The sequence below is a fragment of the Gallinula chloropus genome (genome assembly GCF_964237585.1).
Source record: "Gallinula chloropus genome assembly, chromosome: 13".
Taxonomy (NCBI): Eukaryota; Metazoa; Chordata; class Aves; order Gruiformes; family Rallidae; genus Gallinula; species Gallinula chloropus.
Genome location: NC_140098.1, coordinates 8,989,068 through 9,010,415, shown reverse-complemented (window position 1 = coordinate 9,010,415; position 21,348 = coordinate 8,989,068). Strand labels below are relative to the sequence as shown.

At 36.9% G+C, this 21,348-nt stretch overlaps 1 long non-coding RNA gene across 2 annotated transcripts in view; it reads left to right on the top strand.

Annotated features, from left to right (window-relative positions):
- The first annotated feature begins 2,143 nt into the window (after window positions 1–2,143).
- Window positions 2,144–21,348, top strand: part of LOC311196327 — an 81,783-nt gene continuing 62,578 nt past the window's right edge. For both annotated transcript variants that reach the window (XR_014617572.1, XR_014617573.1), the window contains exon 1: window positions 2,144–2,243. This is a non-coding gene — a long non-coding RNA (uncharacterized lncRNA). The remainder of the gene's footprint in view (window positions 2,244–21,348) is intronic.

Here is a 21,348-nt window from a genome sequence, read left to right as displayed (position 1 = left end):
ATTTGTATGATGTGCAACTCTGTGAAAATATAAAGGGCATGCTGGCAGAGGGTAAAGCACGTTGTATTTCAAATCACATGGATACTTTTCTGGATTTTTGTTCCGTTTCCTTTTTGTGTATGCAAATACATTTTTTTATGCATGACTTGTGGATACTTCATTCTTTGGTTACATGTTTAAAATGCTGTGAAACACAAAAAATAAAAATAACATTTTGTGTGAAATACTACTTTTTTATATTTACAATGCCATTTAATCCCTGTAGCTCATGGGATTTCTTGAAAGCATTAAAGTAAAAGCAAGTATTCAGAAAATCTGTGAAATCTGAAAAGGTAGCAAGCTTCCAAACTGATTTACGAAGGTCAAGCCATAACAAGTCAGCAGGGGAAAAACAGGAATGGTAGATACAAAGCAAGGAGAATGGCCTGGCACGGTGGAGTGTCATTGTTTGCTGAATAAAGTGAATATGGGGTGGGGGGAAACTAATGAGATAAGCAGGAAAGGGAAGATATATGAAGACCTGTAAAGGATAGGGAGGATGAATTTAAACCAGGATTCTGGGGATTGAAATTCAATTTTGCATCTTGAACTTGGAAGCAGCAACAAAGTTTGGACTTCATCCGAGTGACAGAGAATGTAGATATGTTAACCCAGAAGCTGTACTGAATCAGGCCCAAAACCATAATAGGAAGAGGTGGTGGGAAGATGTTTGCTAGTTAAACTGTCTGTTAATGGAAACCACAATCTGATCCAAAGATCAGGAAGTATGATGTAGTTCCAGTAAGAGGCACATATTAATTGTGACTGAGCTAAGGTTCCCTTAAAAATATAGAGTGGCTAAAGTAGAAAAATGAATTGTAAGCATTAAGAATAACTTCACACAAAGAAAGATTTCCCAAGAATCGTTCGTTGTTTCTTATTAAAGATGTGGGGCATAGGTTAAAAAAGAGTGATACAGTTTGATACAGCCATTTAGTTAGTGTGGGGCTTGGTTCTCAAATCAGAGTTCTAATTTCTGTGTGTTGCAGCTATTCTTATATCACATCAAATTATCTAAGGCCACACAATCTATTTTCTATAGATGCTAATATGTCCATACAGCCATGTACACACTCATTTGCAGTGACTTTTGATCTAGCATAGTTTTATAAGATCTCTAGCCCAATAGCATTAAAGATGATAAATGAATATATAAATCTAAGGGGAAAAGTTAATAGTGAACTTTTTTGCATAAAATAACTACGGTTTTGAATATTTTACAAAGAGGTCCATTCTCAGCATAATGCATGCTGATAAAGATCATTCCTATACAACATTTTCCTCTCATCTCACCACCCCATATCTGCAGTTTTTCCTTATTATGTCTATTCCCCTTAAAATCCAATTTTCTAGTTATACTAGTGTTTATTAAAAGCTTGACTGTAAGGTCTTTGTTTACCCAAAGATCTATTTTTATCATAACTGTTTATAATGGTTAAACCTCAACAACTTAAACACTTTACACAAAATAATGTATTTTCAATAAATTGAAATATTAACCAATCATATGTAATGGTTAAGCTCTAGCAAATGGATTGCTAGAAATCCTTAGGGTTTCATATAAATTGAAAACTGTATTGACTGACCAGGCTGCACTCGAATTACATTGCATTTGGATCAAAAAGCATAGAAAAAGTTCTCATTATAGTTCCCTGACATTAATTTGAGCATTTTTATATGTGTGTCCTATTAAGTACTTTAAGTGCTTTTTGATAATTGTGCTTTGTAGTTTTTACAGCACTTCAGCCTATTCCCAGTTCAATTTCCTCTTTTATCCGATGTTTGAAATATTGATTTCTGACAGATAAAAGCAAACCTTATAATCTCAGCAGCATGCAATAAGTGAGTAAGACGGGGCTACAGAATGCATCAGGGAATGGTCATGTTTGAAACCGTCTTTGTTTTATTACATTTCGTCAACAGAATTTACTTACCGCTTGCTGATATTTATGTAAAAGCAGGACTCCTGATAGTCCAGTGATATTACCAGTTCCTGGTATACTTTTGCTTTTAGTAAGATAAAAGAGGAAACTCCCTTGGTGGTTGATGATTGCAGCTGCTTAAACTGCTGTCAGCTGGCTTGAAGTAACTGTGATTTATCTTCTTCAGATTGTGCAGCGTTGTGTCCGTGAACTTCCAGAGTTTGCATTAAAAACTGACAGAACATCAGAGTGCCAGAAGCTTCTCATATTGTGGCTCTGAAGGTAAAAGCAAGAGACACTATGTTTGTTCTGTGTTTGGGTACGCTGTCCAAACCCTCAGGAAAGCTCAAGTAACATCAAAGAGACCTTAAAGAAATGCGTTGGAATTTTGACCATAGTCTAAATAGAATGAAAAGATGCTAAGGAATATAGACTTGATGCTTTGTCTTACCTGTTTTCATGTTGTTTCTTCTGCAATATCTAGAAACCAGTCTGAATAATTCAGTCCAATACAGTTTGCAGTTGAGCAGTTAATGGTACGTTAGGAATTCAGTTTGTCTGTACCTCCTTTTCATTATCCAGTGTAAGGCCTTTTGTTTTTCACAAGTAAAATTGCATTAAACATTTCTACTCAGCTCCATTAGCACCCGCAATAAAAGAGCAGAATACATAATCTACTGGGAATGAGCTGCTTCGTTTCTGGCAGTATTTCCTCCGAAGTTATGAACATCAAGATCAGTATACTATTGTAGAAGGTGAGAAAAGTTCCTCAGATTATACAGTAGCTTTGGCAATCAATAGTAAGCCTATCAATGTGAGAACACACACCAGAGTCTTCAGCCTGAAGACCAGGTCAGGACAAAACTAAGCATACATTTTCAAAAGGGATGAATTTACATATGGAGGTGAAGTAAAGGGGAAAAATGTTTTTAAATAATTTAGACATTTCTAAAATGAACAGTGAGATTTTACTCAACCTCAAATTACCTATTGCTAATCAGTTACAATTTTTTCTCAGGCCTGGAAATTCTCAACTATCTTGTATCTAGGCCTTTCACACACTTGGGTATAGAACAGTTTTCATACTAAGGGCATTTAAAACTGTTAGATTAGTGAATTTTGGTTGTTATGGACTGGAACTCCGCCAGCCACTTAGCAGTTAAAGGTTTAATCTCCCAGCAATTAAAGTTTTCATTACTAAGCAATTAGCACTTAAAGTTTTAAGTGATAAGCACTTAACTGCATTCTGGAAATGCTGGGTTAGTGATAGCAAAACCGGGCAGGTTCTGAGGAATGGCAGGCCTGGAAAACTGATTTGGTTAAGGCTCTCTGGGAGAAAAGAGCTTCTAAGCTCTACGAAGCGTGATCATAGCTGGTAGAATACAGGCTGATGGAACAGCTTAGAATGAACAGAGATGGAGCCTGTAGGGAACAAGAGAAAACAGCAGAGTAATCAGGAAGGCTTGGTATCTTAGGAGTTGAGTTTAATGTGAAGTCAGAGCTGGAGATCTGAACTCAATGATCAAGTTGCACAGTCAGTCCTAACTCCATCTGGACTCAGATGCTAACCTTGAGGCGTGCCTTGATATTTATGTGCTATATCATGTAAACATAGGCAGAAAGTACTGTTGCTTGCAGAAAATGAGGACTGGCTGGAGCTAAGCTTTGTGGCAAGGTTTCTTCAGTGATGATTTCAGAGTTGGGAAGCCTGAACCAGCAAGACTACAGAACTGAAATAATTAAAAATTTGCCAGTAAGAAAAAAGACAGGGAAATTGTTGGTTGAATTGCATTTAACAGCAAATAGGTCATTGAATATTCAAGTAAAAATCTCCCAAATACAGCAAAATATTTTTTTTTTAAATGCTTTGGAATCTAACTTTAAAATTCTAGTTGCACGCAACACAAATTGGTTTTTTATATGCATACATATGCAGGTTACTTTCCTATACTTTCCAGATATGCAGGTAAAGCATCAACATGAACATTGTGCAGTTGGTGATACAACTGTAGACAATCTACAGTTGGAATTGGAATTTCAGTAGAGCTAATTACCCTTTTCAAATTGGTCATTTACAGTTCACTATTTAAAAAGAAAAATAATTGGGTAAGGTTTATCTTCTATCATCATGACAAGTCCCAAAGCCTAAGGTTATAAAGGCAGAAGCTCTCTCTCATAAAATACTGTGTATAGTATATTATGTTAGAAGGTACATCTATGAAGAATTGGAAGCAATTGTAAATGGAAAAGTACAACATGAAAAAGTAAGACTGATAATATTTCATCTTGTGGAAATCAAGTGGAGAAATGCGCAACATGTACAAGCCATTTTATATACCATCTGACATTTCCTAATGGCCTTTTTGAATCTGATAGTACATAATGCTGTATGGAAGCACACTCCAGTGTTATAGCTGATATAATTATCCTAATATTTTTATCTGTGAAATTTAATCTTAAAATTTAAATCTCGTATTTCAACTGTTAGCTTTGGACACTCCAAACCAATGCTGCTAAACGTACGAGCTGTTGAACAGCTTCAGAAGACTGAGCTATAATAAACCCTAACTTCATTTATGGGATGGATTGTGTTGGCTTTAAGGGAATTACCACTTGCACAAACACCTACTTACTTCCTTTTTTGAAGGTGGATATTGCCTTTGTGTAAACCAAAGAATATTAATCAAAGATAAATCATCAATCAAGCTCAGAGCAACTTCATCCGTGCAGGTGCCTGTGATTTAAGTGGACAGGTAGCCAGCTATGTGGGTAAATATTTTACCTCAATTATCTGTAGAGGAAATTTGTCTCCATTCTGCTGGACTCTAAAAAATAAAATTGCTTCCAATAGTAAACAAGGGAAATACTTCACCAGGTTCAGTTTTGGTGCTAAATAAATTAAATTAAAAAAAAAAAGTTAGTAAGAAAAAAAAGTAGTAAAAGAAATTAGTAAAAAGAGCCTGGGGGCTGGAGCTGTAGACCTGTGCTCTGGGAACACCTGAGAGCTGTTTCTTTAACGAGGTAGAGCTGTGAAGAAAGGCAGCAGGAATTTGACTTGTAGAAGGTGCCATTTTGTTTGCTGGCTGCATGCAGCTTAGCACCCAAGAGCAATGAGGACATGGAGAGATGTGCCTGAGAGGTTAGCTGACTGTAAGTGATGAGGGTTGTGTTGGGGGGAGCTGGGAGGACTACACCCACTTGCCCCACAGACCTTGCACTGGGGAGTGGGCCACTGAGGCTGCTTCTTGCTGGCACCAGATGCATTCTCAAACTTTGGATTAAAGCATAAAGATTTTATCTTTCTTAAAAGAGACAATTGTGGTGTAAAGGAAACACTACCTAGGATTAGAAAGGCATGAAATTTGTGTTTAGTGTTCTTAATTAAATCAAAACATCTGCTTACAGAGCCCTTCGGGGGAATTTCAGGCAGTGCAGAGTTCTCTGAATTTTATCCTCTTGATTCATGTAGACAGTGCCTATATGCTAAAAAGAAATCAGGTTGTTTTTCTATGGGGATATTTTATATAGGGATCGTGCTGCCCAGAGTGCAAAGGGCTTGGTAGGACATTGCTAAGCACTGCATATGCAGAATCTGAGTATTTAGGACAGTGCAAAGAGATTGAATAGGAAATGGATCAGGATTTTTTCTCTGCTGTCTTTAAGTATTGGTTACTATATAAATACTCCTCCTCTTCTGAGGAAGGACAGACTCTAGTTTCACCCCTGGCTGTATGGGCACTGTAAATCCAGTGGAATAATCTGTAAGAGCAGTTGACTATTTGTGCAAGTGTCTTCCCTTTTCTGACCCTTTTAATTTCTATACAGTGAAGTAATAGTAAAGCACTGTTTACAGTGTGTGTTGCTGTCTAATACAAGCTTGCTCTGCCTTTCAGGAGAGCCTACTATCTCTGGACTAGGCTTCTGCTAACATCATTATTTGGCTCTTTCAGCTCGAAACACTCAGTGGGGTGAATGTATATCTGCAATATATAGCATAAAAAGTACCTGTATGGTAAAGCACTGTCTGTCCAGTCCTGGCTTGTGCTTTGTGGTGCTACTAAAACCCAAGTACAAATTAATCATTAGTGCACCTCACTAGCACGAAAATATGTACTTTGAACAAGGATTGTTTTCCTCACAATAAATACTATGTTTGGTTATTGATGTCTTAAAGTAGGGGCTAAAAAAGTTGTAAAATGGGGATTTCCTTGTAATAAGACCAGACATTCAGCTGTTACAAATTGGCAACGATCCACTGCCTTCAACACAGCTATACTGATCATGCCAGCTGAAGAACTGACCCTCAATATTATCAAAGTTTTCTTGGAGGTGACAGGAAAAGAAATCCTTTACAATTTCCTCTTTAAGAACTCAGGATTTCCGCTTTTATAACTGCAAACTTCTGAGCAATTCAGAATGAAATGTGGAGCACAGAGACAGGCAACACGGCACTGACTGTATTTGATTAGGGTAATCCTTTTTTTCCTTCTATGTGGTTACTACAGCCAAGCAATTATTTATCATACTATCAATTGCTTGAAGCACTGTAGACTACAGGTTAAATATTCTTATGTCAATGTGAGCTTCTGCTCCAAGTTCTCATTGAAATCTAATGACTTTCATCTTCAAAAGAAATTTTAATGAGTTCAAAGTATCTACCCTTCTGTTTTAATTGTTGTACTTCATACACTTCACATTCTGCAGATCAAAACCACCTATTTTTCATTTTTTTTCACCTGGAAAAATACTGTTGACAAGCTCTTTCCGGAGCTCTTTTCTTCTGTCCACTTGCTATTAGTCATATTCATGTAAGATATAAATCCAGAAATATGCAACACATGCAAATTTAAAACCCATAGCAGATCTAGTACTTACCACTGAAGAAGTTAACATGTGCCAGCCACTGTTACTTTGATTAGCTTGAAATCAGTGATGTCTCAGATGCTGTTGTCTCTAACAGCCAAGCTGGTTATATAAATGGTGTTAAATGTGTTTGGTGCAAGTACCAAGACTTCTGGACTGCATCTGGAACAAATTAAAAAATAAAACCCAAACAAACAAAAAAAATCTGTGCCTGTATGTGGAGGCTGCTCTTGCTTTCTCTCTCTCTCTCTACTGTTGTCCTGCCTTTTCTCTCTTCTATGTGCCTGCTGTGTGTATGTCTCAGGTGCCATTTGTTCGGTCTTCATATAGAATCACAGAATCACAAGGTTGGAAAAGACCTTTAAGATCATCAAGTCCAACCGTTCCCATCCTGTGCTAAACCATATCCCTAAATACCTGATCTACCCTTTTTTTAAACACATCCAGGGAAGGTGACTCAGCCCCCTCCCTTGGCAGCCTGTTCCAGACCCCAACAACTCTTTCACTAAAAAATTTTTTTGTAACATCTAATCTGAACGTGCCCTGGTGCAGCTTCATGCCATTTCCTCTTGTCCTATCTCTTGTTATTCAGCTGAAGAGACCATTGCCCACCTCTCTACAACATCCCCTCAGGTAGTTGTAGGTGGTGACAAGGTCTCCCCTCAGCCTCCTCTTCTCCAGGCTAAACATCCCCAGCTCCCTCAGCCACTCCTCATATGATTTGCCCTCCAGCTCCTTCACCAGCCTGGTTACCCTTCTTGTGTTCTTGTGTTTTCATAATCTCCTTTGTGATGAGCATCCTTCTTTCACTCATCTTCATAAATATTAATTACTGTGATCTGGCTGAAATATATATACAGACAGCTTTGCAAGTGGAAAGTTATCAGTTTTTTCCCTAAGATGGTGTAGTCTTGAATTCAAAGTTGTAAAAAAAAAAAAATCCAAGTTCTGGTCAATATTTAGAATGTAAATGAAACATGGGTGTGATCCAGTTGTAGGGATTGGAGCTTTCTGAAGTATCTGCCCTTAATATTTAAGTTACAAGTATTCTTAACAGGCAGCACTTGATGTGTTCTGTTCCACAAGCCCTTTAGAGAGAATGCTTTCCCTTTCACTTGCATATAAAATTGTATAATATATAGTAGTTCAGTTTCTTGCATTGAAGTGTGAATGCCTGAGAGAGTGAGCCTGGTAAGTGGTTGGCATTGCACAATATACTAGATGGATAGAGATTGGATGATTTTTTGATCAGTTCTACAGATTTAGGATTTTTTCATACTGCTCTTATCTGATTGTTCAATAGAAGATAATGCGAAGAGTTGTGCAATAATGCTCCAGTAGTAATGGCTAGCAGGCAATAAAAATACTGGTCTCTACTCATTACTAAAGGTGGGTCAAATAATTTAAGTTCTCAAGTATCATGTGTGATAAGCCTACAGCTATCTCCTTATTATGGTTGATTTATTTTTATTTTATTTTATTTTATTTTTATTTGGTTGTGGCCACAAAGTATTAAGACCCTACATAGTTCACTAGACCAAGATTTACCCCAGTACCTAGAGAAGCACCTAACACAAGCATCAAATCTAGGTATAAGTTAATATATATTTAGCAAAAAGTTCAACATTAATGTTCCTACACAGATTTGTTCCATCATGAAACCTCCTTTGGAGAATACAATGGAGAGCATGGTTTAGTATGTCCTTGATCATGGGAAATGAGGAATGCAGTACTGTTTGTATTTTAAAAAGGTATAAAGGGCATCCATCGTGGAAGATTCAGTTGGGTGTATATTGCACTTAACAATGGTTCAGACCCTCGAAACTCTTAAATATCTCTGTGGTGTTAAGAATCAGATCTGTTTTCAGGATTCCTGAAGTACAGCAGTGAGACACAGAACTAGATCTGGCCTGACTGTTAAAGGATTTTTTTACTACTTTTAGAAAATAAATTACAAACAAGTACTTGTACTCATTTCTGTATATGATGGTACAGCTTTAGAGCTCAGTTACTAGTTATTAAGGAATTTTTTGAAATGGCTCTTTTTTTTTAGCTACTAATTTACTATCAGCCATCCAGAGACAGATTGGTAGGATATAAATGAAATGCGATAATTATACAAGGGAGTGGGTCACTGACCTTTGGATTGCAATATCTTGTCTCTTTTGTCCTTCCCTTATACCACCCAGTCTACAGGATGAAATTGCATCTTTTTCTTTGGTTGTCTCAAGAATGAGGTGGTATTGGAAACTAGTGAGGCATGGCACAATGTAGGTGTTCATACCTTACAATAATTTACCCATTTTCATTTTGTTTGATTTTATTAACACCTGTGTCTCCAGGGAACACAGGGAGGAGGGGAAGAAAGGAGAGAATACTTCAGCAATAATCTAATGATCAGCACTTATGCTCCCCCGCCAGCCTCCCTGTTATGTCAAATGTCAAGATACCTCACAGCCAAGCAATTTACAATACAAAATGCATATATATAAAGGAAAAGATGTAAATGGTAGAAAGCTGTATATGATGATATACACATGGAAGACAGCAAGGGAGTCATTACAATATGGATTTTTTTTTTGTTTGGTTGGTTTTGTAATGCAGTGGCTGTTTGTCAGCTGGTGCAATTGGCATACATCAATTGAACCACTCAGAAATACACTGATTCAGGAATAAGTCACTTAATGGAAGTTAATCAAAATTCCTTATAGCAAAACATTCTTGGACAGCATTTGTAGACAGAGAAAAAACATGTAAGAAAATACAGGGTTGCAAGCTGCTAAAGATACATCTAGGCAGTTTCTGGAGTGTTGTGAACATGTTGATGTTCTAGCCAGTAGAACATAAAGATTTGTTGTCAAGTTAACCAAGGCATTCTGAGATTTGAGAAGTTCGAGTAGGGTTTAGTTACAAACCTGATTTAAACAGAATCAAATAAATTCAATAGAAAACTTTCAAAGTCAGAAAAAAAAAGAATTTTGTTGTTCTAATTTCTTTTTCTCCTCTTCAACGGTTAGAAAACTTTTTCAGCAGTTTAAATGTAGCATTATATTGGCTTAGCTGTCAGTATTACTGTAGTTTTTTAATGAAATAAATCTGTGCAGAGTACTATGGGACTATCCTTATTTTGCTTACAAGTGTGATTAATTGATCTTCATTTTTAACAAAGCTATTCTTTCTTTGCTACTAGGTAAATCACAGGTGAATTCTCCGTATTTGGGCAAATGCAATACAATTAACAAAGCTTTTCTTAAAAATAATTTCATTTCTGAATGTGGTTCCCTGTGTAGTGGGTTCATAAGACTGGTATCAATACCCATATAAAAAGCTTTTGCCAGGTTAAAAAAAAAAGGTATAAAATAGCTCAGGTTTATAGTCTCTCTTAATAGGGATTTAATATCTGCAATATCTGACTGCAGTAATAGAATTATAATAGAATTACTGTGGTTATATGCTCAGATCATTCAGATTTCAATTCTCTGTTCATAATATCAGTGGCAGGTTTTGTTCTTTGTTTTCTTCTAATTCATGTATGTGGGAATCTGGTGAGGAGGAAAAAGGAAAAAAAGAAGGGTAGGGAGGGTAAAATGCAAAAAGAAAAATCACACAGATAATTTGACCCGTCTGGACGCCTGTCTGTGCAGTATGAGCTGGGGAGCTGCTTTGGCAGGGCGCTTGGACCCAATGATCTCTTGAGGTCGCTTCCAACCCCTATGATTCTATGATTTTCCTTTCTGACTCTTTATAAATATCCTCATTGGGGTTTTTTTATTTATTTATTTAGATACAAGAGTAGAAAAGGTAACAGTGTCAACTTTGATATTAAGAAAAACAAAAAGTGGTTGTAGCAAGTGTCTTAGTCCACAGGTACTGTGTAGTATTAAATGTGTGGTATTAAATGCAAAATTGTGATTATTTTTTTTTTTTAAATTTGTTTTTTCCATTGTGGGAAATGGAGCATGGGTAAAGAGACAGAAGGTTGTGCAGCAGTAAAAAAAAGAAAGAAAACCCAACCAAACACACCAAACCTGGCAGTGAAAGCTTAAGGCATGCTCAAATGGTTGCTGGGATTTGCCATGATTGTCAGTACTCTCAAGCACAGGTTCCATATTTTGTCCATTTGTAGTTTTGTAACAGGCAGTGGGAGCCACAGACTGCAGCAGTACTTAGTACTTACCATTCATGCTTCAGTGCTGTAGGGGCAAACTTCTGTGAAATAGGAAAGGTGGTCAGCAGCTGTATGAACAGGCAAATTCTGATGTTATCTTCATCCTCTGTCTTGATCTTAGCCTATCATCTGTCACGTCGTTGCTGTATAAATGTACGACAATGAAATGAAGTCAGTGAAGAGAAGCATGGCCTGCTGTTCTCTAAAGAGCCACATGGTTTGCAGGTGGACAGTGTAGTTGCCTTAGCAAAGTAGGAGGGAGTGGAGCATATTAATAGATTCAAGAATTTAATTCTACTTGTGTATGTGCCCATACTATTACTATCTGCATGCTGATAATTCTATTTAGTCTTTTTTTAATTCTATCACCTCTAGAGACAGTGAAGTTGTCTTCTCTTCCTGAAATGACTAATATCACAGATTACAACTCTCTGTGGATGCTATATTGAAAAGTTTTTTGTACACAGCATCCAGCCATCAGTGTGCTAAATGTATTTGAACAGAGGGCAGTTTTAACCCTTATGGAACAGTTCCTTGTCCATCTAGTTGACTTAACGCGAACCTGCATCCTGCCTTTTATTAGATACTGCGTGTAATAAAATGTTATGCTTCTGGGTTTTGTCCTTTCCCTATTGCATATTTCTTTGGAACAAATCAAGACCCCTAATGAACCTTGATCAGAGGGTTATTGGGAGTTTTCAGAGGCTAACAAATGCCGTGCAGCACTAAGAAGCAAACTAAGGTTTTAAATAGAGATTCAGCAATGGTACCCCACTGATTCCAACTGCATTTTGCTGAGTGAGCAAATCCCTCCATCTGCAGGGGCAAAGGTGAAATATTTCTGTACTCATCCTTTTGGCCAGTGCTTCCACTTGCTGTTACATAAGAGTCCTCAGAATATCAAGAAAAGCATAAAGTGTGAAACCCTACCAGAGCTATAAGCTCTCTTTGCCTCTCTCCTCTGCTGTTAACGCAGTCAAGCGTCAGAACTAGATGGTTTATGTGGTCGTCTTTGGGAGATACTGGCAATGAGGTTCCAAGGGAACAGAACTATTTGCTTCCGTATGTTTGGTTGTTTTTTTTATTTCTTAATATTTTCTTGATGGGAGAAACAAAGAAATTGGAGACTTTGAATTCAACAGATTGTTGCAAGAAACAAATAGGTGCATGTTGTCCGGACAGCTTCTGCTGATAGCTTGTGGTCCTTTTCTTTTTCATACTGCCATCAGTAACAGTATGACTAGTCATGCTTATATCTGCTTAATAACCTTTTTATAGCTGTGACTTTTCCTGATTTTTGTGTGGAAGTAATAACTGTAACTTTTGCTCAAGAAAAAAAACCCTCTCTTAATATTTAAACACTTAGAATTTAAATTTAAACATAATTTTTTTCATGTGCTGTTTTACCTGTCGCGATGATAAAAGTTATTAATAGACTACTAAAACTAGTAAAATTGTTACCTGTTACTTCAGTTTTCTTTTATTTTCCAGTCCGTTACACCTCCATTCATCTCTGTAAACTTCTTCTTTAGAGAGCTTTGCTAAATGCTGTGTTGATCAGAAACAGTATGATAAGGCTCAGGCTAACATGAGGGACATGCTAAACTAAACATAAACTTCCACCTCCTTCCATACCTGTACGTCTTGTACATCAGTAATATGCTGTCAGTATTTTAACCACTAATTCTCCCAGTATCTACGTCTTGCTTATAATAAGCTGCATTTCCCAGCAATATGTGTATTCAGATAATTTGAGGACCCTGTAGTTTCACTCAATTATGTGATGAAGTTGCTCAGACTGATTCAGCCAAGCATCTGAATTAAAAGGGCAGAGAAACATCCTTTCAGTTTATCTTTATTGAAGGTACTTCACTCTACAAGTTTACAGTTTCTTCTTTAAAGCTACACAGAGTTTGGTGCTAAAGTAGGTCAGTGTCCAACTTGTATACAAACTCGGGAGAAGGGTTTAGGCTATCCTCTTCCGGGAATGGTAGCTTCTTCTGTATCCTCCCCAAATCTGAACATCACACAGCTACTTGATACTGCAGTTTAAAACACAATGGAAATAATTTAGTCAAAGAGAATGCAATTATCTGAGTCTTGTATTTTATAAGGACACCAGGGTTAACAGCTTGATAAATGGACTGTGGTCACCTGGACCAGTAGCAGCTACAGAAATTCAAACCCGTAATCTTCTATCTTATCTGAATGCATTCACTTCAGCAGAAAAGTATCCTCATACTACATAGGGAAAATTCTTCTGTTCAAAGCCTGAGGGAGAAACTTGATGTACCACATCATCTGTTCCAGTTTCTGGAAAAGGTTTCTTTTCTGATTGTAGCTTAACCTTACCTGAACACATGATCCACCTTGGTATATGGCCAAACTAAAACCCTAATTTAAGTACAGTGGTTAATTTCTTGCAAGATTTTAAGGCTAAGTGTCACTATTATGTTACAAGAGGACATCATTAAAGCATTGTATATAAAGTCTGCAATTTCTGTTCATGAAAGAATTAAGAAGAAAACGGTTTAACTTAGAAGTCTACATTAACTTATTTCTCAGAAACTGATATAACATATCAGGTAACATATTCTGAGAAGTTTAATTGGATGCTGTTCATAAACTGACTGTACATAATCTGGATTGATTCCAAGAGTGCTATTATTATGCTAAACTGAATAATGAGAACTCGTTTTACCTGACAATGGTGAGGATAATGTATGTGATGCATAGATAGTTCCTTTGTATAAATTTCTTATCTGATGCACCACATGAAAGGCACAGTGATGTGGATAGTATAAGTTGCCACTCATCTTGCTGCAGTAGTATAGAAGTAATGTGTTCTTTGATAGTTGATTACAATAACTGTGTGATATACTGCTGATGAGAACCCCTTCTAAACTGAATGAGTGCTGGTTAATTTAAACTTTCGCTTTTTTTAGAAGTTCAGTACTACGAGCACTGTACTTTAAGTAAAAAAACTATGGTAATTACACCTTGGGGATGAGTAGAAAGTTTCACTAGGCAGTCAACAAACACCTCTGTCCCAGGGCAAGATTCAATTGTCTGCACAGCTGAGCCAAATATGCTTTTCAGTCCACCATGTTCACTGCTTTCTCATTTCAGGCATTCCATGCACCACAAGCTCTATTCAGAGCTTATCCCCTGAAGTCCCTTAAGAAGGTATTTACAAGTCCTCCTTAATTTTGCCCTTCCTACCACAGACCACCTTGTAGTCTAGATTTTCAGTCTAAATTGACTATTCTCCTGGGTAACTGTCACTGGACTGCTCTGCTTCATTGACTATGTACTAATAATTCATCCTATGTGACTTAAGTTTTCAGTTGAACCACCTAGTCTATGCTTCTCTAGTCTCTCTACTTGACAGTCAATGGAGAAGAAAAAACACATCCTCTCCAGAGACCACTTTAGATATTTTATTTTCAGATAGGATTAATCCTTCACTGGAAAGAAAAAAAAGTGTAGGGAATTTACGCAAGAAAGCCCCTCATCAACAATAATGCTACATTCTAATTAACAGTGGAGATTATAAAAGGTAGGTGTGCAGGTTTTGGCTTCCTTGGCTCACTTCTGAAATTGTTGCCTGGTCCATCAGAATACTTTCAGAGAAGTAAAGCTGGTGGCTAATTTTCTACTTCAGAATTATGGGATGTAGAAGAAATGTATCTTTAAATTCCTCAAAAATGTCAAAATACAAGGGACTTGTTACTCCTTATTTACTAGCTTAACTGGTTATAAAATTCTAAGATGCAACGGTATAATGAAAAATCTTCAAATTATGAAAGTAACCAAAACTGACACTGACGTTTTTCAGCTACGAGACAAAGCGTGCATGGTTAGTATTTGAGTTTGGGTTTTTTCCCCACTGTGTCAGAAATGCAATGATGACCAGCATGCAAAACTGAAACAGACCTTTGAAGTCACAAGTCTAAAAGCTGACATTCAAATTAGCATTGAATTCATAAAAAAATATAAATTATTCCTCTAATACTCACTGTAAAGGCTTTCGTATGAGAGACATTTGTCTACTCAACTTTGTGGTGCTGTGCTAGATTAAAATGTCTTCTATTTACAAAGTAATCCCTTCATTACATAGAACTTCATATAAAACTGCAGGTTTCTTGTCTGAATATTCTGTGCAATAAAACTGCTTGTTTTTTCCATTAGATAGTTACCAAAAAATTGTTCAAGTGTAGACACGCTAACGGTTTCAAAAAGTAAAGTAACTCAGTGCTCGTGGGGAAGCAGTCTGTGAGCTTTCTTTGTATAATCAGAAAATATAAATTCCTTTTAATGAACTTGTATATTAACTGCAGAACTTGAGGTTTTGGTCAAATTTCAGCAGCAGTTTGTCCTCAGTCGTGATGAACTGACAAGCATAAACAGTATTCAGGTCTTCTTGGTAAATTATTACTGTTTTTTGAAAATATAGGTCATATCTATGAGGCAAATTGAAATAATCCTCCCAAGCATAGTGATTTTCCCTGATCATAAAAATCGATTTATTTCCTGATTCTATCTGAATACATAAATCTACACAAATCCAAACTAATTTAATAATTTCTTCTGAGAGAGATTTAGCAAACAATTATGTTTTCAATCCATGCAGAGTCAAGAAAAGGGACTTAAAAGGCTTCCTTCAATATGATATTTGATGTTTCCATGACTGGAGAAAATCCTGAACAGAGAAACTAAACATATGTTAGTCCATGCAAGTCATTGATCACTGTATTTTTATTGTTTTTATTTCCTTTTATTGTGTTGACCACAGGTGAACGCAAAGACGGAGAAATTTCCTCACATTTATTTCAACTTCTGTCAAGATTGGCCTTTAAACAAAGAAAACTTTTTGTTGGGCCTCTCTTAAGGAGAAAGGTCACCAAAAGAATTATAAAATGATCTGTAGATAATATTAACGAAAAATAAAAACAATTTCAGTTGGCACTCATCCTTCTGCTGAGCTGCAGAGTAAGGACAAATGGGACAAATGGGATCAGATTTGTTCTCACTGCAATTTTTTTTTTATTTTATTGTGTAGAAGCCTATTTTATTGTAGTAGAAGCCTTCCAGTGCTGGAAAATAAAGGAATGAGGAAAAAAAAAATACATGATTATAGTGAACTTCAGAAGTCTATTTGCTGAAAAGTGATTTCTGGCAGATTAAACATCATAAATTTTGACACTTTATGTAATGACAAACCTTCCTTCTCATGGAAACATCACTTTCTTGGCATAAATGCACTATTTCAATTTTAGCATGTTCTAATTAAATTATGATCTTTACCCTGAGCAGCATAGCATGTAACTGAGGCACCTGATTTAGAAGGCTTATTCACCTAGGTAGCATCTCACAGGTGTGCCAATTACATGGAAAACTGTCAAATGTATAGAAGGATTTGAGACAAAAGCTCCCAAATTTAGTTTCCCAATGCCATGCACCAGGTTTACTCCTTGAGGAGGCTCCTGGGGGAATATGTGATGAATACGAACAAGCCCCAGTTACCAGAACAAATTTGCAGTCTCATCCAGTATAACTGATACTACTGGAGTTGGATTTTGAAATTAACTAGCAAATATCTCTGCAAGAGATCTTTTCAATTGGGGTGCTGCAACCTGATCTTTCAGGAGCTCAGGGGCCAGTGCCATGAAATCCACCCTGGTGGGCACTGACCCACTACGATGGCACAAAGCTTTTCATCAACCTATTTGCATACAAGTGATAGCTTACTACACCAGCTGTACTGCCTACATGCATGTACCAGCCCTGTTTTAGCATGCTAAGTTCCTAATGGCATCATGCCTTATGGCAAAGAAGTTTCTGTTTCTTACTTCACGCTGATGTTGTTCTGGGTAGCCTCTGGTCTGTTTAAATAGCCCAGTATAGCCATGACTAACAAACCCTTTGTATTCACAGTACCAGCCTCAGAGGAAAGACACGTGGTGGCTATCAATGGATATGACCACAGAACAAAACACAAATACTTGATCTGTTTTGAATAAATAATCTTTCTTGCTTTAAAGTTTGAAATACTGAGCTGTGGCTTATCCTGAAGGCCCTTTCTCTGACATGCTGAGCTGTTTCTTTCGGTGTAAACAACCACCTCTTTCCTAGCAGATAGAGTAATCAATAAACTGGATCCAGATTACTGAAAGTGCTGATTTAAATGGGGTAAGAGAAAGAGGAGTGAGTTTAGTTCCATAGCATTCGTAGCTTGCACGTGGGTTTTTGTGTTTATAAAAAGGGATGAGCTTTGCAATGTTTCATGATGCTTTGAATCCCATTTTTCCATCTGAATGTTCAGCTTCCTATCTTTCTCATCAAATTCATTATTTTGGGCTTATTTTGACTTGTTTTGCAGTCACAGTAACAACTGTTCAGCTTCCCTTGTTCACCTGCATAATCCTTTTGACATCATATGTATGTAAAAAGGGGGCGTTGGCCTCTTTTGTAGGCTGTTTTATTGACTTTTCAGGTATTCTCATTGCCCATTTAACAGGTGCACCCAACTTGTTACCTATGCATACCAAAAATTCCTGTTAAAGTCAGTCAAAAGTTAAGAAGAAACTTTTTTTTTTTCCCCAAACAAGGAAAATTATTACTGGTATCAGTGAAAAAATGAGGGGGGGGTGGGGGTGTTAGCTTCAAATGCAGTTTGTGAGATCTCTGTTAAAATGTCTGCAACAGGCTACTTTTTGTTGCTTTAATGCTTTGGTAGGCTGTATTATTTTTTGGTTTTTAAGTCCTGGAATTCACCTAAGAAAAATTGGTTGATAGAATACATTTTAGATAAAAGCACAAGTACAGTACTTAACTTCATACATAACATTGCATCAAAGTAGTCTGTAGAGACTGAGCCTGAAATGTATATGGAGTTTCACATCAGCTGGGTGTTAAAGGTTGTGTTTTATGAGTACAGTACATTAATTGATAGATATGAAGTAGCAATCAAAATGTAAATAGAACTTGGTTTACATTAGTGCCTAAGTTTGCCGTATAGTTATATATGCTTTTAGGAAGCTGGATTCAATTTCAAAGCATATCTTTAATTCATGAATTGTTAAAATTAATTCTATTTGTGGCTTAAAAATATTGTGATTAAAAAAATATGCTTTTCCTGAGCTGAATCAAGTTCATAGTTTCACATTATTTCAGTATTGAAATGTGAATCAGAAAGGAGCGCTCTTCGTTGTTCCAAAAGCATTGCTACCTCTTTAATAGTGCAAAATATAGCTCAGCTGACTGATTACTTTCACTGTGATAGCTGCACCTTTAGTAGATTCTAGGAAATCCAACTTAGTTTAAAGTTAATATCTCATTTTTGTTACTGATACATGCTTCACATATTTAAAGGACAATATTCTGAGGCCCATGTTATAATGCAGTATATAGCTATGCATTTATGGCTGCATTTATACCTGTACAGTGGGATAAAACTTCTAAATTGCTCTGTCGTCTTCTAACAGTGAATAGAGGAAAGGGCACATATATGATAAGGATGATTTTTACCTTTATCCTTCTGTTCAACCATCCTAGATATCTTGTTCTTTTGGGTGTGCAAAATGAAGTCATTTGCAGAATCTTGGATAAATTTTCTCCTCCCCTGATAGTGCCAGTGCCTGTTGTATGTGATAGAGAAGTGTAACAACGTGCTCATTCTCATAGCAATGATAGTTTAACATGAGCAGTCTCAACAGAGAGATGAGTGAGTGGCCAATTCTCGTCTCTGATGGAAGGCTCTCTTGGGGATAGCTTTTATGTGACGACCTGTAAACCTTCAATTCAGGAGGCAATTAGGTGACTATCTGGATTATGCTCTTTTATTCTAGCACAGCGATCAGTTAATAACCCATCTACTAACATGGAAGAGATACATACCCTTTCCCCTGATTTCCAGCCTGTATGATGTGTGTTATTAAAAAAACAAATATTTGCACTCAAATCAATGCGTGAGCCTTAAATTCATTACTTGGAATAGGTACCACAGGCTGGTATCTTTTCTATTCTGAAACCCTAACTGACCACTATCAAAATAATTTTAGAATGATAAAATTATGTCAAAAGTCATGGGAAAACTTTAAATTAAAAAATGCTTAATTATTTTGTAGCTAGGGATACTGTTACTAATGGCTACATTTAGTGATGGAGACTGTAAACTGTAAATCATACCAGTGTTTCCCATGGCAGAGCAAGCTGCAGTCCTGATCTGACAGTGCCCTTTGACCTCTCTAAGGAAGGCATAGTGGGAAGTATGTGAGGACATTATGCTTGATTAGTCTCTCCCTAGTTTGCCTGGGTGGGAAGATAATTGAAAACACAATGGATTTTGGAAATTGAAGGTTCTGAAATGCACTTTGCAAACACATGCAATTTTAAATCTATAATGTGTCATCTGTAGCAGCAGTGGACATTGTCTTCGTTACATAAATACAATTCTTCTGCTAATACAGTGCAAATAGGGGTTAGGCAGCATCTGCAGCTATTGTAATACACACTTCAAACAGCAGTATCCATTTTATATTCTTAAATTCTGAGAATAAAATAGGAGCTTGGAACAGAAGAGCTGATTGCCTGGTTGATTTAACGTATTCTGATTTATAGCTTCAATACGTGAAAAAGTTGAGTTTTGTCCACTAAGCGATCTTTTAAAAATTCACAGTATAGTTTATACTTGAGAACTGGGGAAAGAATGAATTTGGTTTAGCTATTTTAATGCGCTGCATCTATAAGCTAGTACCAAGACTATTATTCTGGATGTTTTCTGGTCTGTTGAGTCCTAATGTAGCTAATCTCCAACAGATAGTGCTGCCCAGGGTTCCTGTAAAACAATCATCTGCAAACATATTTATTAACCTTTGTTATTTAGTTTTCTGCAAAGTGCAGGCCACCCTGCTGAACAGTCTACAGCATTTATTTACAATGCTGACTCCTATTAGATATCATTAGGTACATAATAATTATAATAATTATGTGCATTGCTTAGGCTACCCTGCTAAATAACAACCACTTTTATTCAGAAGTCATAATTGCAGCAGCTAGACTTAAAATGAAATCTAATTAGATTTCCGTTCACCCCTTTTCACACATAATCTATATCCACTGTATAGCTATGAAATCTCTTCAGCAAAGATTAATTCACTTAGCCTGAAAAGTATCATCTGTGTGCTCTGTCAGGTAAAAGTTATGAAGCAGAGAACCTTTTGTACAAACAAGAAACAATTGCAGTAGAACTTCAGGGGGTTTGTATGATTTCTTGAAGAAGGCATAATGCCTGTTCACAGAGCTGTTTCAGTGGTAAGCACATTGCAGTTTTGCAGCCACAGCTGCATTAATGAATGTAATAATTCTGTAACTTGGTAGTGGCATATAACCTTAAAATTAACAGTTACAAGTTTCCTGAGTTTTGCAGATTTGAATCTAATCTTAATGTGAACCTGTAGTCTTCCTTGTGAAATTAAGAAGGTCTGCAATCTGCAAGGAAAGGTGCAAACACAAACTTGTAAGATGAAGTATGGAAGTTAAGTAATCTTTAAAACTACATGATGATTTATTTACTAACCCTGTGTTTGTTCAAAGGACAGAGCCAAGAATTAGGCGATGCCTTCTCAACATTAACCATTCTCTGGCACATGACTCTGCACATACATGTAATCTTTTTGCAGGACAATAGCTGTCCCTTGCCTTATTCAACCTCTGACCATGGAGCACTTTACTGTATAAGAGGTCTCATTAAGTGATCGCAGTAAATGCTTTAAAACCTTGAACGCACCCAGGAATGGAAGCAAAGTGAGTGGAGTGGTTGAGGAATAAACATAAGGAGCAGATTCAGTAAGTGAATTTGAGTACCCGTAACAAGTTGTTCGGTGGCAGCTTTTTGCCAAGAAGTCTAATTGTAACTGCAGTTACTAGTGGTGTAAGAACTGTGCTTGTATGTTTGAAAGAGGCAGACTCACTGCTTAGTAGAAGTTACACTAATTGGGGCATTAAGTAGATGGTCTAATGTGAGGAGTAGGTGTATTCATACTGGTCCTGAGGATGTTTCCAGTATGAAATCTATTTAGGGTGGTCTGTGAGAGCAAGAGGATGGCTCATGGCAACCTCAAACTCTCCAGGAGTTCCTTAATTCCTACTTCCTATTCCAGTCCCACTCCAGAGCAGCCTGATACTTCCTGAACACTAAGCTGATTTCACACAGTCACATCCACCCACTTCTTCTTCTTTCCACAAAGGCCTTGTGCTCTTTACATCTCACTCTACCTTTCTGCTATGGATTCCCATCAACTTCATAAACCTAAATTTGAGGGTTTGAACTTGAAAAACCTCTCTTTGGAGACT